This window comes from Nyctereutes procyonoides, unplaced genomic scaffold, assembly GCF_905146905.1.
Source record: "Nyctereutes procyonoides isolate TBG_1078 unplaced genomic scaffold, NYPRO_anot_genome, whole genome shotgun sequence".
NCBI classification, from domain to species: Eukaryota; Metazoa; Chordata; class Mammalia; order Carnivora; family Canidae; genus Nyctereutes; species Nyctereutes procyonoides.
This window is the reverse complement of record NW_026575128.1, coordinates 2,368,902-2,393,995: the sequence shown is the minus strand read 5'-3', so window position 1 is coordinate 2,393,995 and position 25,094 is coordinate 2,368,902. Positions and strand designations below refer to the sequence as shown.

The 25,094-nt window shown below is 39.3% G+C and overlaps 1 protein-coding gene and 1 long non-coding RNA gene across 5 annotated transcripts in view; one reads left to right on the top strand and one right to left on the bottom strand.

Moving 5' to 3' along the window:
* Window positions 1-25,094, top strand: part of NFYC (nuclear transcription factor Y subunit gamma) — a 65,762-nt gene that overhangs the window by 2,041 nt on the left and 38,627 nt on the right. Inside the window, exon 1 of one of the 4 annotated variants that reach the window (XM_055341965.1) lies at window positions 14,711-14,905. The exons of the other annotated variants lie outside the window; for them this stretch is intronic. The gene's annotated coding sequence lies outside the window, so the exon portion shown is untranslated. Of the gene's footprint in view, window positions 1-14,710; window positions 14,906-25,094 lie in introns of those variants that run through there. 4 annotated transcript variants of the gene reach the window in all.
* Window positions 10,545-14,367, bottom strand: LOC129520769 (uncharacterized). Its single transcript, XR_008666665.1, has 3 exons — window positions 14,236-14,367; window positions 13,610-13,688; window positions 10,545-10,671 (listed from the first exon to the last, which is right to left on the bottom strand). It is a non-coding gene; the product is annotated as an uncharacterized LOC129520769 (long non-coding RNA).

The following is a 25,094-nucleotide window of genomic DNA, read 5'->3' as shown; positions in this document are numbered from 1 at the left end:
CCAAACTTTTGTTCTAGTCGAAGAGCTGTTAGAGTCAGCTGGGGTATTTTATCACTTTCCATTTTATTGTAATGAATTGTTCTTTATTTGCTCTTCCCACGGTTAGGGGATCATGGAAACACATTTTTGTTAAACCTCTGTGTTTCCTAATTTGTTTTTCTTCGTCTATGTTAGATGATCCTTTCTAGCTTTAGATGAATGTTATACTTCTGTTTTCATACCAGCTTCAAGAAACTTCTCTGGTTTTCAAATTTGGTCAGTTTTATGTGAATGCAACAAAATTTTCAAGAGAGAAAGAGAAAGTAGTAAAGGAATGGAATTGACATTTTAGAGCACATTTACCACCCTGTTCTGTTAGGTAGGCATTATCATTCCCATATTGCAGATGATAAAGTTGAGGATCAGAGAGGTTATGTAGCTTATCCATTGTCACTCGGTGGTTGAACTGGAATTCTGATCCAAGTTGTCTGTTGCCAAAGCCTGTAGTTTTAACTGCTATGTTGTGCTGTCCATATAAACCTGACTAGTCAAACTTCAGATAGTGTTATATTTCAAAGGGAATCATCTTTCTTTGATTGATGGGTGTCAGGCCTGTATTGAATGGGGAGAATATGAACAATTTTTTGTAGTGTTTCAATGATTCAGACCACGGAATAGGAACCAGATAGAATATAGGTTCTTCAGCTGGATATTTAAATCATATCTCTTGTTTTCTGTTGTGTAGAGAAAGATTTACAAAGTAGGGATCCCTGGGTGGCGCAGTGGTTTGGCGCCTGCCTTTGGCCCAGGGCGCGATCCTGGAGACCTGGGATCGAATCCCACGTTGGGCTCTCGGTGCATGGAGCCTGCTTCTCCCTCTGCCTGTGTCTCTGCCTCTCTCTCTCTCTCTCTCTCTCTCTCTCTCTCTCTCTCTCTCATAAATAAAAATAAATAAATAAATAAATAAATAAATAAATAAATAAATACAAAGTAAACTGTTGGAGTTTTTCTGAAGCCAGGTAGATACTAGGGAAAAGTATGTACAGAAAGTTTAAGAATCTGCATTCTTTAAAATAAAATCAGGTTTCAGAAAATTGCTGACATAATCCTTCTATATATGGAAGTGATTAATGCCAAGGAGTGAGGAACTACCAAGTGTATAAAGAACTCATTTGGAAGCTTTTTCAAATATCACTAGTTCTTTAGAATCGTAGTCTCCAAACACTGGGATCTATCCAGAAGCCTAGTGCCTTCTTCAAACCATGGGATAGTGATTCTGTTATATACTTATTCTGAATGATGTGTAAAAGTAAGCCTGGATATAAAAAATTATTTGCCGTTCTGGTATTTGTATGGAAATCTTTAATTCAAGTTTCAAGGGGAGACGAATTGGAAGTTTGAGTTGCTTTGCTACTTGATACAATTAGGTGAGGATCTCCTCTCTTTTATTTGCAATTAACAATTACATTGCAGTGTGGAAGTTAGAGTCAAAAGAACAAGGGGAAATAGGGCTTGCCATGCATTTTGTACCTTGGTCATCTCACCTTCCTTTGACTCAGTCATTAAGGTAGCCAAATATGAAGAATATTAGGGCATCCAGACAAGGTTGCAAAAACAAGCATACACATATTTGCTTTTTATTCAGCAAGCCTTTCTTAACTATCTGCTCTTTAACACCAGTGATCACCTTCATTCCCATTTGCTCCTTGCACCCATGGCCAGTTGCTGGGCCTTGTTAACATCTGGAATTGACCATCCTAGAAGTCTTGAACTCACAGGCGGTCTGAATTTATGGTAAAAACTTGAGAACATCAACTTTGCCATCTAAGTAGACTCACACTAATGTTTAATACTTAACAGACTGTGTCCATGTCTTGTTATCTGAATCATTATAACAGGTTATTATTATCTCATTTACGTGTACATATTTTCCATTTGGTCAAAACTGATTCATTGTACTAGAAAAGATACAGGGTTTCTTACCCCATTTAGAGAGTAGAGGCAAAGTGAAGTGAGGAGTTGATGCTAGTTGTCTTGGAGGCAATTTTGAAATTCACATCTCTCTTAGTTCAAAGATACTGAACCACTAAAAATCTATGAATCAAACTCAGGAATGATATAGTTACTACCTTTAATTAAGTCTTACATTGCACCAGCTAGGGTATAAATGTGTTATATGTATTATCTGCACATGCTGTGTGGTAGACCCTATTACCACCCGCAGTTTTAGGTGTGAAGAAAGGAGTTAAGTAATTTGTCCAATATCACACAGGTGGCAGAGCTAGATTCAAGCATAGGTCTGTAACTCTCAATTTTTTTTTTAAGATTTTACTTTTTTTTTTAAGATTTTATTTATTTATTCACGATAGACATAGAGAGAGGCAGAGACACAGGCAGAGGGAGAAGCAGGCTCCATGCAGGGAGCCTGATGCGGGACTCGATCCCAGGACTTCAGGATCGTGCCCTGGGCTAAAGGCAGGCGCTAAACCGCTGAGCGACCCAGGGATCCCCAGATTTTACTTATTTTTATTTGAGAGCAAGAGAGAGAGGATGGCAGACAGGGAGAAGCAGAAGCCCTACTGAACGGAGAGCCCATGAGGCTGGGTGTGGAGCTCGATCCCAGGACCCTGGGATCATGACCTGAGCTGAAGACAGACACTTAACCAACTGAGCCACCCAGGTGCCCCTGTAACTTTTAACTCTTAACAAAAAACAAAATTTGTGGAACCTTTACTCTTCAATACTGGGTTCTCTTTTTCTTTTTCTTCTTTTTTTTTTTTAAGAGAGAGTGTAAATGTACAAGGTGGGGAAGGGTGAGGGAGAGAATTTTTTTTTTTAAGATTTTTTTTTTTTATATATACATATACAGAGAGCATGGGGTGGGCACAGAGGGATAAGGAGAGAGAGAATCTCAGACTCTGCACTGAGCATGGAGCTGACATGGAGCCCAGTCCCATGACCCTGAGACCATGACCTGAGCTGAAATCAAGAGTCGGACGCTCAAAGAGAGAGAGAGAATCTTTTTTTTTTTTTAAGGGTTTTTTTTTTTTTTTTTTTTTTTTTTAGGATTTATTTATTTATCATAGAGAGAGAGAGAGGCAGAGACACAGGAGGAGGGAGAAGCAGGCTCCATGCTAGGAGCCTGATGTGGGACTCGATCCCGGGACTCCAGGATCGTGCCCTGGGCCAAACAAAGGCAGGCGCTAAACTGCTGAGCCACCCAGGGATCCCCGAGAGAGAGAATCTTAAGCTGGCTCCATGTTCACCTTCAGTGCAGAGCCCAATATGGGGCTTGATCTCATGAGCCTGAGATCGTGGTCTGAGCTGAAGTCAAGAGTTGGACACTTAACCAACTAAGCTACCCAGGTGCCCCAAACACTGTGTTCTCTTGGCACCATAAATTATTAGGAGAAAAGAAAAAATGCTTGCATCTTGGATCAGGAAGTGACTTTTAATTTCTTTCAGGCAAGTGCTTTGTACTGAGGCCCTAGACTGTGGTGACCTTGACAAGGTCACTTGACTCTGCAAGGGGAGAGCCGGGTCTAACCCAGATTACTGGATTGCCAGACCAGTGCTCATTCCTTTGGACAATATTGCCTCTTCTTTCCATCAGTGGAAACACTGATGATGATAGAGATGACTTTAAGGCACCTTTTGTGTTTTGACAAGTTTGCCTCATTCATAGGAGGGAGAATGGCAGAAGACATTATTAAGGTCACAGATAACCTTCTTGAGGTTCATTCCAGCCTCAGGCATACAACCTAGGAAGAACATTCCTTAGCCAGCAAGTTGTTCTTTTCCATTCAGTTTCTTGTGCTCAAAGCAGACTGATTGTGAGTTATCTGATGTCTTCCAGTCTCTCTTTTCATTTTGTTTATTCAGTTTTTCATGCGTGTGTGGTGACTAGTTAGAAAGGCTACAAGGTCATTTTAGTATTTTCCCAGAGACCGAAAGCACCTAACATAATTTAAGGAGATTAATTGTAGGAGGAAATGGATTTAAAGTACTTTGGCCAAAAAGTGCTATTAGGTGGGGGTAGTGTAGTTGCTGATGCTGGAGTCAGACCTGGGAAAGAATTCTGTCTGCAGTGCATTTACCCTCTGGTGTGAGCTGGGGTCAGGTTCTTAGCCTGTTTGAGCCTTAGTTTCTTCCTCTGTAAAGTAGTGGTAATGCTACTTGTCTTACAGAGTAGTTATGAAAAATGAATATAGTAGCATATGGTGGGTGCCTGTCACCAAGTGGACCTTAATATGTGAGAGGACACATCACTTTTTAGAACAGCATAAAATCTGTCCTTTCAGCTTCCCTAATGAGGAGGCCTTTTGTAAAAATGATCTACTGTTATATACAGTAAGATTTCTACATGGTGGAAGCAACCACTTGGCATGAAAGAAATAACCTAATTTAGTTGTATTGTTGTGGTTTAGAAGCTGATTTATGGTGGGTCCATATTATTACTAGTTTATATTTATAAACTACAAAGTAGTAGGACCATTTATTTCAGGATTAGCTTGTCTCCTGATTGCTCTGTTAATCCCCAGGTTCTGAGTGCTAATGACTTTGAGGAGATGAGAACTTTCCCATATTTGCTAAATGGCAATACCTATTGAAATCAGAACAACCAGTGTTATCCTTCAGTCCAGAAAGAGAGTTGCATTATAGTCCTTTAAAACATTTTCCAGTTGTAGAAATTGTCAGTTGAGGCAGGACCGTCAGTTTGGTTTGTAGTCACCTGGGCAGCATTTTCTCTGAAGTAAGCAGGAAGACAACATTGTGGAATGGTTCAGGAAAAATCTCTCTGCCTGCAGAAATTTTTGCCAGGTTGCAAAATTTGCTGCACCCTTCCCACACTTCTCCATGTTTTAGCAGTGATTACCTGATAACAGATGTTGATCTGTACTCATTTTCAGCATGAGAGTTGTGTTTTCTATTTTGGTTTAAGTCTGTTTGGTTTACTTGTTTGGGGTCACCTAACTGACTCAGTTGGTGGAGTGTGCGACTCTTGATCTTGGGATTGTGGGTTCAAGCCCCACGTTGAGTGTGAAGAATTTTTAAAAAGACAGTCCTAAAAAAAAAAAAAAAAAAGTCCTTACCTGTCTTTTGATAGGTTACTTTACTTCTAAATTCAGTATACTTTTATACAATGAGAACTTTTTAATAGATAAACTTCAGGTGCAGTTTAGAGAGAGGGACTAGGCTAACCTTTGCTTTTGAATGTTTCTTTCTTTTTTTTTTTTTTTTTTTTTTGCTTTTGAATGTTTCTAGTAGAGTAAGTTTAACTCAGAGGTTCAGATCTTCATGTCCAAGGTATATAATAAGGTGTCCTATTTAGATGCATACTTTTCACTTAAAATCAATAGTATGTTGTTAGATCAGATTCAAAAATTAATCTTAAAGTACATTAATGGGTATGAGCTATAAATAGTGATCTTGAGCAGTGCTTCAGTAAATGCTTCAGTGACTCATAGGAAATGATATTGGATTATAGAATATTTTGTATGATGTCATTGGCTTAAATCTATCAGTTACAGCAGTCCCACCCATTCTCAGCAGTTTCGCTTTCTGTGTTTCAGTTACCCATAGTCAACTGTGATCCAGAAACAGGTTCTGCTCCTCCTTCTGATTATTGTCAGAAGATCAGTATGCCACATCTCAATGCCTGTCATTCCCCTTACTTCATCCCCTCACACAGGCCTTTTATCATCTTACATCATCACAAGAAGGGTGAGCGCAGAAAGATTTTGAGAGAGAGAGAGAGGTCACATTCACATAATAGTATATTGCTATGAATTGTTCTATTTTATTATTAGTTATCGATGTTGATCTGTACTGTGCCTAATTTATAAATTAAACTTCATCATAGGTATGCACGTATAGGAAGAAACATAGTGTATATAGGGTTCAGTAGTGTCCTCAGTTTCAGGCATCTACTGGACAGGGGGCAGGGGGCTTGTGGAATATATCTTCTGTAGGGTAAGAGAGGACTACTGTACTGAAGGTTTTCATAATTTCTTTTTTTTTTTATTTATTTATTTATGATAGGCACACAGTGAGAGAGAGAGAGAGAGAGAGAGAGGCAGAGACACAGGCAGAGGGAGAAGCAGGCTCCATGCACCGGGAGCCCGACGTGGGATTCGATCCCGGGTCCCCAGGATCGCGCCCTGGGCCAAAGGCAGGCGCCAAACCGCTGCGCCACCCAGGGATCCCAATTTCTATTATTGCTAACCCTGCCCTCAAGCTGCACATTGTCCAGTGATCTATATGAAGTGAGATTTTTTGCCCAGTGTTAAGAAAAACATATCCCCTCACTACTGGTATGATCTCACTACTGGTATGTTCATTTAAAAGAGGAAAGTGAAAGTACATACAATCTGCACACTTGAACATCTTTGTCATTTTTAACTGTCTTAAAAATTATTACTGTGCCCTGAAGGGTAAGTAGCTTAGAATTTGCTCATTATCAGCTGACAAAGTTGTGGCCTTTTTAAAAAGCAAAGCACACTTGGTTGGCAGTAATTTGGGAAGCAGAGGATTGCTATTTATGGTGATATTTAATGTCATTTTCAGTAGGACTAAATTAAAAGGGAAAAGCCATAATGTGGGTAAAACTCCAACCATTTTGGAAGGTAGTCAGAGTAGAGTTGCCTATAATCTTTTCATTCCACCAAAATCTGTAATCGCAGTTTAGAGTAGTGTTTCCTAAGCTGTTTCATCGACTGTTATTTCTTGTACAATATAATAAACGTTCTCTGGCGTTGAAAAAAAAGATCCTTGACAGAATGTTGAAAAAAGGATCCTTGACAGAATGATGGCTAAAGTGAAATGCATTTCTTTACTGCAGATTAGTATTCAGAGCCTTTGAGTTGACGTGCCTTGTGACTCTTCAAGAGAGAGGATACATAATGCAGTGTTTCTTGAACTTATTTGGCCATGGAACCCTGTTTGTGAGAACATCTAATAAGCATTTTATGTTATGACTAGTATGTAGTGGGGCCCAGTTGAACGGTTCTGGTGTAGAGAGTTTATGAGTAAAAAATGAATCTTTTTGTATAAGACAGCTTGGCCCATAGTGGGAAAGGAATTTTCTGGGAACATACAACATGTCTCCAAAGTCATAAAGACTCTTAAGGATGAATGTGATTTCAAAAGGTCATCTAACCCAGTAGCCAATATCAACAATAACACTAGCAGCTACCGTTTTTTAGAGCCCTTGCTGTTTATCAGTCATAGTGTTGTTATTCTCCAGGCATTATTAGCCAATGGTCTTAATGATTTTTATCTTCTTAAAATTTCCAATTCATCAACATCTGCATTATTACATTTTCCAGTAACTAGATGACCACAGGGTCTTGTTTTCTTTGCTGTCTGTCTAGAGCTGCCATGCTTCCACCCTGTCTACTTCTCCATATTATACCCTGAATGATTTGCTGAAAGGGTAATTCGATATTGGTCCCATGCTCAAAACCCTTCAGTTGCTTACTGTTATCCTCAGAATAAGGTTCTAGTATCTTAGTCTTGTCTAGCCCTGTTCACTTTTCTAGGTTAACTTCTAGCCTCTTATCTCTGGGCTACTGCCATATCAAACTATAGCCCTTCCAGGAATGTGATGCTTTTCTGTCAGCTCCAGGACTTTTTGCACATGCAGTTTGCTTGCCTGTCTCAGTAGGTTCCTATTCTTCTTAAAATTTTCAGTCTTCCAAGAAGCCATCTCTGGCTGGCCTGAAATTGAGTTAGGCCCTGGGCTAGGGGCTCTGCTTATATCCTATACTATGCATTTTCTCCTGTTGTAACTCTTAACACACGGCACTATGATTGCTGATTTTAATTTTCTTCTTTGTTATAATAGACTATAGTCTCCTTGCAGACAGGACTGTGTATTTTGTAGGATCCCAGATCTTAGCACAATACCTACATATAAGTATTTATTGAACAAATGAAAGTATCCTTAATCCTTACAGCTTTACAAGATGGTTTATGGTTTAGGAAATTGGCCTCGGTGGGGTTAAGTAACTAGTTTGAGGTTACTCAGCTAAAAAGAGGCGAGGAGGGATTAGAATCTAAATCTGTCTAGCTGCAAAGACTGGGCTTTTCCCTCCCCTGCTTCTCCACATGGCTGCTCTTTTTCATCTTGTCTTTACATATTCCTGTCAAGTGTTCAAACAGCCTGTGCTAACAACCCCATCCATAACTTCTGAGGCAGCTTGTGCCATCTTTGGACAGCTCTGAGAGAATAGAATAGTTTTCCATCCATTGGTCTTAACTTATGCTTTGGAGACTATAACTTATTTTTTAAAAACAAATAATTCAGAATTTATGATCCACTTAAGGTCTCATTTATTGGTTTACTTCATTTATTGAGCAGCCATTTATTGGGCACCAGCAAGTACTGTGTTCCTTATTCTAATGATATTGTCATTACTCAAAATGTTTCTGGGACTTCTTTGGGGATTGTCTTCAAAACTTCTGTCAGATTCTTTTGAAAGTGTGTTGACACACTTTTTTAAACCTTGAAGGTAGATTTGGTTTGGGAAATAACTAATAAGTTGTTCAGGACCAAGTCAGGTGAAAGATATGGGTCAGCAGTAACAATCTGGCAGCCCTTAATTTTCTTTGTTCTGCTTATAATTAAAAAAATTTTTTTGAACCAGAATTGAAAAAGGAAAGATTTGACATTAAAAATTAAAACCACTTGGCTTTCATTTTTTTTTTTAAACCAGACAAAATGATACTACTTATGAAGCCATTGCTGTGGTTCTGGAAGAGATAATGAAGGTACCAGGAATGGGCATAATGGATGTTCCCTGTGATGCTATTTACAATATTTTAAAATTGAAGCCATTGAAGGATTAAAATCTAAAATACATGAAGACCTTAGCTATCTCAGCACCACACACACACACACACACACACACACACACACACACACACGTCAAGTTAAATGCGCAGATGGGATGCCTGGGTGGTTTAGCGGTTTAGCGGTTTAGCGCCTGCCTTTGGCCCAGGGCGTGATCCCGGAGTCCCGGGATCAAGTCCCACATGGGGCTCCCTCCTTCTCCTTCTGCCTATGTCTCTGCCTCACTCTCTGTGTCTCTCAAGAATAAATAAAATCTTTAAAAAAATGCACAGAGGATCTGAAAAGACATTTTTGAAAGAGGACATGCAGATGGCCATTTCAAAAGGAGACATACAGATGGCCAACAGACACATGAAAAGGTGCTCAGCATCACTAATCATCAGGAAAATGCAGATGAAAACTGCAATGATATATTACTTTATACCTGTCAGAAAGGCTAAAATTAAAAAAGACAAGAAATAAGTGTCAGCAAAGATGTGGAGAAAAAGGAACCTTTGTGTGGTGTTGGTGGGAATGTAAATTGGTACAGCCACTGTGGAAACAGTATGGAGGTTCCTCAAAAAATTAAAAATAGAAATACCATATGATCCAGTAATTCCACTACTGTGTATCTACCCAAAGGAAATGAAAACACTAATTCAGAAAGATATATGCACCCCTATGTTCATTGTAGCCTTGGCATTATTTACAATAGCTAGGATGTGGAAGCATCCTAAGTGTCCATCAATAGATGAGTGGATAGGAAGATGTGGTACACACACACACAGACACACACTCAGTGGAATATTACATAGCCAAAAAAAAAGAATGAGATTGTGTCATTTGTGACAATATGGATGGATCTAGAGGGTATTATGCTAAGTGAAATAAGTCAGACTGAGAAAGACTAAAATCTAAAAATCAAAACAAATAAAAGCACAGTTAGACCTAGAAATACAGAGAACATACTACTGATGGTTGCCAGTGAGGTGAGGGGCATGGAATGGGTGAAGGGAAGTGGGAGATACAGGCTTCCAGTTGTGGAATTAATAAACCTCAGGAATGAAAGGCACAACATAGGGAATATAGTCCATGATACTATAGTAGTGTTGTATGGTGACAGATGGTAGCTGCACTTGTGGTGAGCATAACATAACATATAGAGAAGTTGAATCACTATGTTATATACCTGAAACTAGTGTGATGTGTCAGCTGTACTCAAAAAATTCAAAAGGTAAAAAAAAAATAAAAAAGGAAGCTACTGGAAGTTATTAATATAAAACTAACTGAAATTATGGTACATCCATTCAATGGAATATAACCCAATTATAAAGGATACAGATATATATTTGATATGGAAAATTGTCCACATTTTTTAAGTGGAAAAAAATACAAAAACAGTTTATATAGTATTATATTTAGAGACTTAGCTTTCTCATTTACATAAGTAAAATATAGTGTTTGATTCTGAATGGTTGCATTAAATACCCTATTTTAGCAGTGCCCAAGTGACTCAGTTCGTTAAGCATCTGTCTTGGGCTCAGGTCATGATTCCAGGGTCCTGGTATCAAGCCCACATGGGGCTCCCTGCTCCCCAGCTGGGAGCCTGCTTCTCCCTCTCCCTCTCACCCCTTGCTCATGAGCATGTGCTCTCAAATAAACACATCTCTTTTTTTTTAAGATTTTATTTATTTATTCATGAGAGACACGAAGAGAGAGGCAGAGACATAGGCAGAGGGAGAAGCAGGCTCCATACAGGGAGCCCCACATGGGACTCCATCTTGGGTTTTCAGGATCATGCCCTGGGCTGAAGGTAGCGCTAAACCGATGAGCCACCAGGGCTGCCCAACAAATAAAATCTAAAAAAAAAAAAAAAAAAAAAAAAAACCATTATATATTCATCTCATCAGTTTAGTATATAATAAGTCATACAATGTAATATTCAAGTAAATATGGCTTTGTGTTCACATCACAACATATGAAAAGTTTGTTTTTCTTTAGAGGTTCTCTGATATTTCTTGGGGCTTCTAGGTTTACTTTACTAAGTCCAAAGGAATCACCTAGGGGCACCATCAATAAAATATTTATTTGTTCAGGGCACTGAAGAGCCCAGTTTCTTTGCTGCTAGTTATGCTTGTGATGTGATATAGTATAACCTCCAAGATCAGGTCATCTTGGGGACTGAGCAAGACCTTGTCCTTGACAAGAATTGTCATGGTAGTTAAGGCCAACTTCTGCCATAACTCTGGTCCTTCAGTCATTCCTCAGGATGCCAGATCAAGAGCTGTTGTAGCATCATCTTTGTTTTCAGAATCTGGCTTTTGCTGCTTTTATGGATTCTGAAGCTCTTGCTGCAGCTGACTAGTATTCTTTCATGGCCTTTGTCAGTTTGGAGCTGAACAGTGGCTGCCCCTTTAGATGGGACAGGCACCCTCCAGTTTTTCTCAGTCCCTACTACTCCATGTTATTTTGTTGACGCTACGGCTAAGGTTGTGTTTGACATATATCTCTGTACTGAGCACTGGGGATATATGTGGGTATAAATAAAACGTAGCCGCTGTCTTCAGGAAGCCCTCTTCTGGTAATAGACTTGGATAAGACTATAATGTATGATAAATGGTCTAGTCAAGTGTATATTTACATATTAATTGAATACCTACCACATGCAGGTATTAATGCTGAGTGCTTTACCTTGTCATTTAAGCCTTAACATTTCTCTTCGCTTCGGCAGCACTTATTCTAAGCCTCAAGATTCTCATAGGTTGTTTTTTTTTTTTCTTTTTCATTTTTTTACATGAAGAAATGAGCTCAGAGATGGTTAAGGAACTTGGCCAGAGTCCTAGAATTTTCTGACCAAGAGCATCAGTTCCCACCCTGTCTACTCTGAGAGCATTTAAACTTGAACCATGTAATCAGAGGCCTTCACTTTGCCTCATAGTGATATGGGTGTTTTTTAGGGCAAGATGATACAGTTCTCTAGTTTGGAGGGCTGCTGAGATCGAGGACCAAGGAAGAATGTGAGTGGGAATCCCAGAGATCACATGAGGGTCTTAGTCCACAGTAACAACAGGCTAGAGAAGGGAAAGCAATAATAAGTGAGTGGGTCAGACTGCCAGATGGAAATTCTAGTATAATTTCAGTTCTCTTCCCACTAGTAGCTTGAATTCTAGTAAGGTGGCTGTTGATGAGAAATAGGGGTTGAGGGGCACCTGGGTGGCACAGTTGGTTCAGTGTCTAATTCTTGGTTTCAGCTCAGATCATGATCTCAGGATTGTGAGATACAGCCCTGAGTAGGGCTCTGTGCTCAGTGCAGAGTCTGCTTGTTTCTTTCTCTGCCTCTCTTCCACACTCTCCTTCCCCCCCACCCCTTCAAATAAACAAGTCTTTGAAAAAGGAAAAGAAATAGGAGTTGAAGTGTTTTTCTTGCAGACTTCCTAAGAAATAATAAAAACTGTGCCAAAGACCTTCATAGTGTATTAAGGGACATGTTTGGTTTAGTTGGGTACATCAAACACAGAGTCAGGGATGGGCATTTGGGACAATAACCAAATCTCAGCCTGAATTGGTGGTAAAGGCATGGGGAAGATGTTTTGTAGCAGCTGGTGGTCATCCCACACTGCTCTTTATGGCCTAGGAGTTGCTTTCTGTAGGGTTTCAGGGTATGCTGGAGATAGAAGAGAGACAGTTCCTTCTAGTAGCTTTGGAGCCTTAAGGAGAGGGTGCTGTTTCATCACATACTTAGCTAGGTCTCAGCTCAGGAATCAGATTTCTAATTTTTATTTTATTTTACTATTTTATTTATTTTTTAAAAAGATTTTATTTATTTGTTCATGAGAGACACATAGAGAGGCAGAGACATAGGCAGAGGGAGAAGCAGGCTCCATGCAGGGGGCCCAATGTGGGACTGGATCCTAGGACTCCAGGATCACACCCTGGTTGAAAGCAGGCGCTCAACTGCTGAGCCACCCAGGCATCCCAAGGTTTCTAATTTTTAAATTAAAGAAGTTGGGTGTAATGGTTTATGCTACCTCTACATATATGTGACCCCTAAGAATTTCCTTGGCCGTGCCCTGAGATGCCACATGTCTCAGTGTCAGCATTATGGTACAATAGAAAGAATAGCACCCTAGGTGGGACCTGAGTTCGCATCCTAAGTGTATGGCCAGGAACCAGTTGTCAGACTTCTCCAAACCTCATTCTTCTCACATGTAAAAAAGGATAGTGAGGATTAGAGGGGGGAAAGTCTGTAGCGTACTTAGCACAGAACCTGGCACTAATTGATGTTCAGAAATAAATTCATTACAACGTGAGAAATGAGTGGAATGTATGTAGAGAAGTTAATATGGCAAAACGATCGGAAAGACCAGACCACCTTGCTTCTGTTTCGGGGGAATGCCAAATCTCAGCATATGCCCTGCCCATCATGACCTCTTGTATAAGTTCAGCAAAGCTATTTCTACCAAAGGTCTCCTTCCCCCTGGCAAAACAGTTGTGTTTTTTTTTTTTGTTGTTTTTGTTTTTGTTTTTTTTTTTTAGTTGTGTTGTTTAGTTCTGGGATACTTAGCTTTCAAGGGAGGAAGCAGATCTAAAGAGATTGTTAAAGGTCTTTGGTAATAGTGTGATGTTTCTATCTGAATATTTTGTGAAGAGAAAAAAGACATGTTAATTGATTTTCACCATATTAAGAGGCTCCTCTTAAAATCTCAGTAGTTGGGCCCAAAATCCAAAAGCAAATCTTTGACTCCCACCGATAAACTTCAGCATCCCCAGAATGTCTTCAGTAACTATAATACTTACAGAATCTCTCCTGAGATCATCCCTGGTACTTATTCTTGAAAATGTGGTAGAAAAGTTTATTCGCTGTGATACCAAAACTCTGTAATATTAAAAGATAATCAGCATTTTATGACCATCGTAAATAAATCAGTCCATCAAACTATGAGCTAATAGTCACTGGCGTTCTATCTCTGCCAGTCCACACCCCCGCCCCCCATCATTGTATTTCCCTCTTGGGTTCCTGGTAGACCATTTGGAAATGCTACCGTTTCTGTCACTACCTTCTTACATTATCCTGGAATTTTCCTATTTAGTGTTTCAAAATAAGGTGATTTATTCTAGTACTAATACATGCTTTTAAAATTACTGGAGACAATGACAGATGCCTTTTTAGAAATCCTACAAGCTGTTGTATGCTATTGGTTTCACTCTTTATTACTGTTAAAAAGGTAACATTTTCTTTGGAGCTGTTGGATGAGCCCACTCCGTTTTCTTTTTCTTCTTCTGTTAATACTCGAGAGAAAACTAGATAGTTAAGTCACAACTTTCCGATCTTGTGCACATTGCTCCTCTGGTTTACTGCCATAGGATACTATAGCAATATCTTACCGACATCTTTGATGGCCAATCAGAAGCAGTTAAATTACCTTAAATTTTTTAAATGGAACTCTGACAGCCAATAAGAAATCCTTTGGTTGGGAACTGTAACAACCCTTTCGTGTGATTTTAAGAACAATTGTAAATTCGCAGTTTCTTCTGTTTTGGAAACACAAGAGGCCCTAGTGCATCTGCTATGTGCATTTGCCAGGCATTTCCAAGCCTTAAGTTCCCCTGTAGTTTGAAGTCTGGATCTGACCCCTGTTCTGCTTCTCAAGGTAACTTTAAAACAGGAAGTGTACAAAGGAGGTAACTGATGACGTGAACAGCCAATCATGGCTTTGTGTTCTTAGCTGATAAAGCTGCTCAGCCAATGGGACCACTCTGGAGGCAAGGTTTGGTGTCAAATAGCATGCTAGATTGAATGCCTTTGACTGTTAAAGTGGAAGGAGGCTGCAGGGCTTCATTGGAGCCTCGGAGTTTTTCACTGAGGCAGGGGTCAGCTGAAAGACAAAGAAAAATGGCGAATAGTTTGTTGGGGGGTGGGGGGACAGCTGTTCGGGTTTTCACTGGAGTGGACATTCCAGACTCAGGTTTCTGCATCTCCTGCTGCTTTTGTTTCCTCCGTCCTTTTTTTTGGGGGGGAGGGCTAGGAGTGACTTAAATTCTCCCTGTCCGAGGAGATATAAATAACTACATGTAAAATTAATGCAGTTCCCGGTAAGTTTAATTCTTTGTTTTGTGTTAAAATGGTAGAAACTGTTTAGCTTCAGAGAGTGTAGACAAGTTGCACTGTTTCAGAAAATGGCCACTTTACATTCCATGCATACCTTTTGGTGCACCTAGAATACCTTGGCTCTGTTAAGATTTTGCATGCCCTTCACCTAGGATTTCTTTTCCTAGTTGAGTATTGACAAGATCAGGTACATGAAGAAAGGCTAATCATTTTTCAGGGCCACACAGCACTTTCTCTTTGCATTGGGTAAACTTAACTGTTTTCCAAATAATTTTCCTTTGTTCAAGTGCACTGAAGCCTTCCTACAGAGTAAGCTGAGTTGTTGTAAGACTTTTTCTGTTTCCATGCACTTTGTTGACATCTGTGTTTTCAGAGGTGGAAGCAACACTATTGCTGTTCTAAATTTGTGTGAAAATATGGTTTGCACGGATGCAGTTCTGATGGTGAAGGCCCACATGCCAATGTGAAATTCTCCCGTAACTTTCTTGATTTACCTGTTTGCTTCTGTTCTAATACGTACCAGTTAATCAATAACAATCTTTGTTTTAAAATGCACATTCCAGCTTAGAATGTTGGTGAGAAACATACATTTCCACTATATTGGCAGTGACAAGAGCAAATCTTTTTCTACAATTTCACACATTTTGTCAGGCATTGGTTTGATCTTTGAAAATGATGTGAGCAAAGTGCTTTTCATTTTCTGTATGAAATATTTCGAATCCTAATTTACCTGCAATTTGAGAATAGGAAAGTTAAGAGTACAGGTACCCTATCTTTTGCCCTTGATAATTTTTCTCCCCTGTTTTAGGGATACGAAGCTAATGCTGGTTGCTAATCAGTAACCAGCCAGTTTTTGTGAATAGTGAACTCTTCTGTCCCATGTACTAACATCTATAATACACTCGATTTTAAAAAGCAATTCTTTGTTTTCTTATTTGCAAATATGGAATGAAGGTCATTGGAACATTTCTGCAGCAGACTCAGTGTGGAGCAGTGAGCCAGCAGTACTCAGTCTCCGGGTAGGGAAAGGGAGCAGGCCCTAGTAGAGGAGAAGTTTGGAGGGTGTTGATTTGCCTTCTCTGGCTTCCCCTCGTGTAAAGGATTTACCTGAGAGGATCGATAGGGGTTTAGATTTGGGGCTCTTCGAATTGGAGTGGTGTAGCAGTCAAAGTTACTAGATACAGGCCTCTGTCGTTGCTCTCGCAAAAGTGACCTTGAAAAACTGCCGAGGAGTTGAAAGATTGAAGGACAAAGTTTGTTTATACAGATTTAGACTGAAAAGCTCTATTTAAGATGAAAAGAGACTGTACTTCTGATGTTCAAGTTGAGTGGTTAGTAGGAATATGTTATAGATTCAGATTAGGAGTTTTCAAGCAGTAAGACAATAGAGCTGCATTCATTCTCTCTCCCACTCTTCTCCGTTCCTTCCCCCAGCAAAAAAATTCTAAATCCTTTTGGTATGATAGTTGAGTGAACTGCCTAACAGATTCAGAATTCCTTGCACGCTACCTTGTCTTTTGTGTAATCTAGAGGGTTCTTAGTGAAGAATGGCATTTCATAAGTTCAAAGCAGTTATGTTTGTAAAACTTCTTTGGGGGAATTGGAATGCTTATGGTAAGAAAACTGTCATTCTGGGAAGTTAAGTCATAAGAGAAAGGGAGTATGTGTTAAGGATTACATTTTAACAGATAATTTAAATTTATTTTTTATAAGTCATTGATTTATATGTTATCAGTTGCTCCAGGTTTTATGTATGATTTAAAAGACAGATGTAGATACCAAATGACTCTTTTAGCTTGGGAGGCCTGGAGCAGGGAAGGCAGAAGGTAAGTGGGGCACAGTATGAGGCCTTGATTAAAACTCTTTATATTGAAAACTTTGTGGATTTCACTTCTTGGAAAGATTTATCTAGCCATTGTCTCTAACTTGGGTTCTTAACCTTTTCAGAGTCATGAATCTGACCCTTTACTTGGAAAAATGCACATAGGCATGTCTATGCAGAACCCCTGGTGACTAAGATATCTTTCAGTATATGCTGAATGGTGTTTATGTGATCTCCTCGTTTAACACATTAGCCAGATTAATGTTTTCCAGAAAAATGAAGAAAATTCTACTTCCATAAGGAGCATAGACCTTCCAGAGCTAACTATAACTTAGACTAGGGGTGGGTGGGTGGGGGTTGGGGTGACTTAGATAGGGTCTTAGATTTGGGCATTTCTTTTTTTTTTTTTTTTTTTTTTTTGGTGGGGGGGGCATTTCTTTATATTCTGATTACAATATTTGAGGCAGCATGCTGCTGTAGCAAAAGCAGGCCATTTAAAGTCAGGAGACCTGTGTTCAAGTTCTACTTAGCTATCACTAGCTTTGTGAGCTTGGGCAAGTCAGCCATTTAGTGTCCGTTTCCTCACATGTAAAAATGGGACCTAAAAATAGCACCTTCCTATTTAGTGGTGAGTCTCAAATGAGATCATGTATGTCAAAGTCCTTTGCAAATTGTGAATTGCTACATAAATATTAGTTGCTATTAATCCAGACTATTGGGGGGGGGCACGCTAAATACTTAGGAAGATAGGTGGGGCATCAAAGAAAAATGTTTACAAGAGTTTGCTTAAACCCAACACAACTCTTTTTTTTTAAAAACCTCGTTCCACTGTTTTTGCTGACATGACCCCTATGTAGTAGTTTGTTGAGACCATCAAAACCTTCCCTTACCAGGATTCCTTTGAAAGAATTTTAATCCCTTTGTCAAAAATTAAGAGTGTCTCAGATGAAATGAGAATGCTGATTTTTAAAAAACCCTTACTAGATAGGAGCCTCTCAGAATGAAAACTAGGAACCTGTTCCGATGGGATACTGAGATTTGTGTTATAATGCAGGTAATTTCTAATAGTTGTGGATGTTTACATTTTTAGTTTGTGCAACAAATATTTGTGAAGTAAGCTGGAGCCGTTTTTTTGTTTGCTTTGTGGTCATATTATTTTTTTGGTCAGTTTTCAAACTTGAGAGGTAGTTACAGCTTGCTGAGTAGTAGCAAGCAAGTAAATGTTGGGAAACGACCTGAAAAAAAATAATTGGTCTCTCATCAGAATATAAACACTAGCATGAATTTCACATAGCTGATACATACCAAGATAAATGGTAGAAACCAACGGACATTTCTTTCTCACCCATTTTACATGCCTGGTATCATCTATTTTTAGGACTCTTTCTTCCCCTGGGGTGGGGTGGATATTTTGCGATCTGTTTGATTTCCTGTCCTATTAAGTCACTTCCTTTCAGGCGTGGTCAGTCAGCATTGATGTCTGCCTCCTTTCTGTGCATTGAAAGAATGATTTACACAGAATAAGGTTTGGCAAAATTGGAATTGGCCTCCAAATAAAAGTCCACTTCCTGGGATGAGTTATGTTTGAAAACAGGAGTCATGGTCACTGTGAGCTTTTTTGTAAGGAAGCCATATATTTTTGTGGAGGCTTCAGTAACCCCCAAAGTGTTCTTAGAGCTTATCATTTATACATGGTCTTCACAAATAGAATTGTTTTCGTTTATTCCTATCCCCAATAATATATACAAACAGAGTTTTTATACTCGTAAGTTAGGCTGATGAAAATTATATAGGATCTAGTCTACTTCCCTTCTTGTAAAGTGGGGAAATTGATGCCCAAAGAGGTTAGGTGCCCCCAATCTTTCAGCTTCTTAATGACTGGCCTTTGCAGATTCAGAGATTCAACTCCTGCTTAGTTAATTCCGGGTTTCTTTTATTCCTCTAGGTTGTTTTTACTTTTTATTTTTCATACTTCTCTTCCTTTTGGTACATCCATATAGGTTTGCTGTTTTACACAGAAGGAAGAGAGAAAATGGGCCATGGAAATGGTTCAAAAGTCCCCATGTGGAGTCTGTTGGTTAGAAAGTCTGCTGTGGCAGCGGACTTACAGTCCCTTTTGGGATCTGAAGATTTCTTGCCTCAGCCAACTGGCTTATTCAGAAAGCAGAGAATCAGCTAGGAAGCTAATGGTGCCCACCTGGCCGAGGCGTCCCAGAGAGCTGGGATACTTTATGTATTATAAGGAAGTAAACAAAGGTATGCAAACAACACCTGCATGCCAGTTACTTGGGATTTTGTTTTGTTTTGTTTTTTGGTGGTGGTTGTTGTTAATACACCTCAAGAACAAGCTAACTCCCAAACAAGTTCGGGCCTGGTTCTTCGAGTCCTTAAGCCAACTGGTATTTAATAAACAGAGATCCCAGGCTCGTTTTAAGCTTTTGACAAGACTGAAATAGAAATCATTTGTATACTCCCTTAATAATATTTTAACTGTGTCAACTTTAATCTTTACCACCAACAAAATAGTATTGTGTATTTGCACGTGTGTGTTTGAGTTAGTTGTGGGTTTGGTTTTGTTTTTATTTGCATATTCTCTGATAGACCATAATCTATTTGAACCTTTTAAAAAAATTTTTTTTAGATTTTACTTATTTATTCATGAGAGACAGAAAGAGGGGCAGACGTAGGCAGAGGGAGAGGCAGGCTCCCTGTGGGGGAGCCCGATGTGGGACTCGATCCCTAGACCCCCAGACTGGGACCACAGCCTGAGCCAGAGGCAGAAGCTCAACTGCTGAGCCACCCAGGTATCCCTAAAATTTTTTTCTTTTGTAGTTGGATTTCTTTTCACCATTTTCATTTGTTGAACTAACGTTACAATTTATTGAAAGAGTGAGAGCTTGAATGATGTGCATCTTCTGTGATGTGTAAATGCTGAAGCATATGATGTCTGAAAAGTAGAGTAGACACAATTGGGATAGTATCTTCCTTGCGTCTGCATCTCCCAGAAGCTTGGTGTTTTATTTTTATTTTTTTTTAACTACTACTCTGCTGCCTCAGCATGGGGCCCGGACCTTTAAAACTTGATCAGATTCTGTCTGTATTGTCACCCATCCCATCCCCTCAGTATCCCAAAGCCACACCCCACTGTTCAATACACGAACCCAAAATTTCCCTGTTTGGGGTATTTACTATAAATTAAGTTACAGAGCGGCACTCTGTAGGGAAAAGGGCAGTTGAAGGATAAGAAATGAAGGTAAATTCCAGTGTGAAGGCAGAACTAAAGAAAAAAACATGTAGTAAATGTTTAACTTTAAAGTGGCATAACATAGCTTGTGACCTTGTGTTCCTTAGTTCAAAGGAAGAAGGGAGACAAACCACAGCAAACAGCAGTGCTGATTCACTTGGTGACCTTTTTTCTTGGAAGTACTGTCATTTGGTTTGTCTTCATCATTTCATTTACATCGGAAACTAAAGCATAACCTGCTTGACTGGAAATATCCAGATGAAATGAATTTTTCCTTTATTCTCCCTAAGCTGTATAGTTCTTACCTATGAGAAAATACCGAAGGTGGATGCTCTACACTTCCCTTTACTTATTAATTCACCACCCATGCATGTCTTATGTGTGGAGACTTTAAAAACGTGTACAAATAAAATTTTACTCTAGGATATAATAGGTAGGGGAGACAGAGGATGTATATCAAGTATGTGAAACTGATATGGAAAGTACAAGCAAAGGACACAGAATTCAGAGAAAGGGAGACCTTTACTTCTGACTTAGGAATGAAGGAAGGCTGTTTAACTGGCCTTTGGACTCAGGGAGATAGGGACAGGGGCATTCCAGGCATGGGGAAAGGAGGATCAAGGTCATGATTCAAAAAGTGCAGCATGTGCTGAAGATAGCAGTAAATGGTCCTGTCTGCTTAGAGCATAGAAGATGAGTTAGGGAAAGGAGGGAGTGGAAAAGCAATGAAGTCTGGAGAAGTAAGTTGGGGTCAGCTGTTGGCAGGCCTTGACTGCCAGGTTAAGAAATTTGAACTGTTTCTGTTGATATTGGTGAACTTTTAAATATTTGGGATAATAGGTTGATGTAGCATTATCAGAAGCGTTCTTTTATAAGATTTAGTTAGCATCAGTATGTAGAGATAAGCAGAATTTGAGTAAGAAACATCAGAAACTGTGAGTAGTGCAATGAATTCACATACTAGGTTCACAACACTTACAGGATTGTTATGAGGGTGAAAAGGGAGAGCAAAAGGCTTAGAACTGTATGTGGCACCCAGCATTAAATGAGTATTAGCTGTTATCATCATCATCATCATTTTTGTTGTTATATGAAGATGATGCGGACCTGAACAGAGAGTGACCGTATAAAGAAAAGTTGGGAGATGGACATTGTTGGGGTGCTGTTACTATAGGTTCTAGAAGTTGATTAGAATTGAACAGAGTCCAGGATGACTTGGGTTTTAAATCTAGGTGGACTGGAGGATGGAAACTGAAAAGTTAGAAGGATCAGGTTTGGGGAAAGGGGAAGATTTTGGACACATGGAGCTTGAGTTTGAGTTCTGGGTCGCTTTCCATTTGGAGATGTCCAGCTTACAGGACTGAAGTAATAGCGGAATTGGTAATGTATATTTGGAATTTAAGCTACAGAGATTATAGCTGAACCCGGGGAATAGATGGGAGTCGAGAGAATGGACAGAAGGGCTAGAAGAATAAAGCCTCATGTCAAAGTTAGAAACAAAAAATAAGTGGAGTCCTGTAGAAATGAACATGATGGAGTCCTCTAGGTCAGTGTTCTGTTAGATTTTTTGATTGTGCACCCCTATATCTGAGTGTGCAGCTCCCATATACTTTACCGTCAAGCTACGTACTCATTTTTTGAATGTTAGGTTAGTTAAAACTGTAGAATATCTATAACTTCCCTAATTCAGGCCTACATAACAAAGTAGGGTATCACTGTTAGCCTACATTTTTCTCAGAATATTTAGAGCACCATTGGTGAAACATGATCTTGTGATTAAGTTAAATGGAATGAAGGTGTCAGTATCAGTCCATAGGTTAAGTATTCAGAAAACTAATATTAACATTTTCAGTGTGTGCCTTGATATGTAGATTAGAAATGCTGCCCTAAAATCTGGTGGCCTTCACCTATTCTGAAAATGTACAAATAGTTCCTTGAACTGTTTTTCAGTAGTTGCTTGAGATTAGTTATATATATGTTTCTGTATATGTGTCTGTGTATGTATAGCCTTAAGTTTCTTATTTAAGTTTTAAATACATACACATCTCCATCCAGTGCAAAAGCTAGGGGTTTTTTTTCTGAGTTGCTTTGGGCTTAATCTTCACTAGTGTTAGTTTATAAAGTCTCAGACGGCAGCCTCTGCATGAAGCATAAATACACATGTAGGAATTTGGCAGCATTTGCTTAGCAAGTAATTTATAGACATGATCATGATAACACTGATGAACAGCATACAATATAAATTACCAGGAATAGGATAGCCTCATCTGTAGGACTTAGAACTTTTAATAGAAGGCATGTATATTTAGCTTCTAGGCTAGGTATCTTATAGTTATCCTCAATCTAAAATAAAGGTAATAAGAAACTTTTCACTTGATAAAAGTGGTAAATTTCCAGCCACTCTACCCTGTTATTTATTAATATCCTGAATTCCATGATTATTTCTCTCCTGGTAATTAAATGGCTAAATTCCCATGAAGCTACCCTTGAAGATAGTTAAGCGATGTAATAGTATGTAATGTTTATGTGAAATAGTATTTTACAGTTATAGAGTGATTTTATATTTATTCTGTCAGTATTTACCTAAGGTAGGTAGGACAGAGGGTTATTATCTCCATTTTGTGGGTGAGGAAATCAAAGGCAGAGCCTACTGACATAAGCCCTGCTCTGTGTTCTTTGTACTGCACCTTGTTACTGCCTGTGAAAAACAAGCTATAGCTATGTCTGTCTAATAGGACTAATTCTTTTGCCTCCCCTTTGCCTGTGTGTGCTCTTCCCCAGAAAGGAGACATAAAATTTTTTTCTCCCAGAGTTCACACATTATCTTATATGAAGTGACTAAGTTGAAGTGACTATGACAAATGGGTCATAAAAGGAGCAAATATATAGTCGAGCTGAATTATTTTTTAAATTTTTTGTCAGACACAGCCACCTTTGTTTTCAGAACAAAACATAGTGCAAATAGGTACTAAATGAGTACCACCAGTGAGTGTGGTAGGGAATTGTCTTTCCTGAATCCTAAATCCACTGAGGTGTCAGGTAAGTAGGTGAATAACTTTTTCAACGTAGATATGAGGTTAGAGTTGTATTAGGTGTCCTGCGGTGTTCCTTAGTTGTGCTGCAGATGCACACATTATTGTATGCATTAGGCACTTTCTAGATTTGTGTTCTTATCTGGAACTGCAGAGATTGGTATTTTTAGATGATTCATGGCATTCTTTAATAATCATTTATATTTCCTAGCTGTGATTTATAATACTTGCCTTACTACCTTCGTGAGGTAGTTAAAGGAATGCTGATTTCTTGGAGCGGTGACTGCATAATTAAGATAACATTGTCACCATGTTCACAGTGTTGCAATAGCTATCATTTTGTTTTTTATTTCTAATTTTTAAAAATATTTTATTTATTTATTTGCGAGACACACGAATAAATACACGAGAGAGGTAGAGACACAGGCAGAGGGAGAGGCAGGCTCCTTTCAGGGACCCTGATGTGGGACCCGATCCCCAGACCCTTGGATCATGCCCTGAGCCAAAGGCAGAAATTCAACGACTGAGCCACTCAGGAGTCCCTTTGAAACACTGCATAGTATTGAGTCGCATGATTCATCCTCTTAGTGTGCACCTATGAAAACATCTCCAACAAGGAGGCTAGGTAGGCTAAGGCTATTCTGAACTAAGGGGAAAAGATAGAGTGACTTCCCATCACCAGGCCTCCAGAGAGTGAACTTGATCTACCAAACTTTTTCATCCTCACTCTTGGCCAGTGACCAGATAACTCCCAACTCCCAGGCCTTGTGCGCAACTATAGGTTTAACAAGCTTGAAAAACCTTAAGCTGGGATGTCTGGGTGGCTCAGCTGTTGAGCTCTGCCTTTGGCTCAGGGTGTGATCCCGGGGTCCAGGATCGAGTCCCACATCGGGCTCCCTGCGAGGAGCCTGCTTCTCCCTCTGCCTATGTCTCTGCCTCTCTCTCTGTGTCTATCACGAATAAATAAATGAAATCTTAAGAAAGAAAAAGAAAGAAAGAAAGAAAGAAAGAGAAAGAAATAAAGAAAGAAAGAAAAAAAGAAAAGAAAAGAAAAGAGAAAACCTTAAGCTTTCCACTTGGAATTGTATAAGAATTTGGCATTTTGGCCTTTTGGAGTATTTTTTCCAGGAGAATGATCGGGAAAACTAAAGATAAAAGGCTTAATGGCTTACATTGCAGGCTTCGAAGAGCCATACATTCTTAAGTTTTGGGTCCTCTGTTGAGTTATTAATCCTACAGAGGGAGGGGAACATGCAGTGGAAGAGCACAGAACTGAGAATCAGGGCATGCGGATTTTCATTCCAGCTCTGGCCCATACTTGTCCTGTGACCTGCAGCAAGTCCTTCAGTCTATCTGGATGAAGTATCTTTGCCAGATGGGAGTATTAATACCTGTGTTGTGTTTGTAGTGAAAAACAAATGAGGTGGTAGAAAGAGAGCTACTGTACAAAGTGTGAAGAATGTACAGGTGTAAAGGATTAGCATAACCATCTCAGTTGCTTCCCATTCTTTGAAGTAATCTTTACACTCTTAGCTCCTGACAGCTGTGTACATGGAGGTAGGAGGTGTAGTGCTTGTTTGGCTTGGAGGATTTGTTTCTTTTCATGCTCTTCTCACTTCCTTCCTTTCTTTCAACATTTAAGACAACCATAAAAAACACTAAGCAGAGGGCAGGATTCAGTGTGTCTGAATCAGCTGAATCCATACAGCCAAATCAATACGACCAAGCTCATATTGACATTCTTACAACACCTGCAGGTTTTTAATTGAGAATTCTTTGCCACACCCTCCGCCCCAGTTTTTAGATGGATTAACTGATCAGCACAATCTCTGATTTTCCAGTGGAGTTTATGATTTAGACAATTTTCTACATTCATGGTTTATTTTCTGAAGAAGAACAGGTTTCTCTCCTTCCCTACTCTTTGACTTTTCTATGGGATTACTGCACAAAGGTTATAGCACGGCTGGGTACAGGTACTTAAGAAGGGATTTCCCCATATGAACCTTTCAAAGAAAAGAACCCAGAGTGAGGCCAAAGATACTTGGGGACTTAAAATAGTTCTTGAGGAGCTTGTA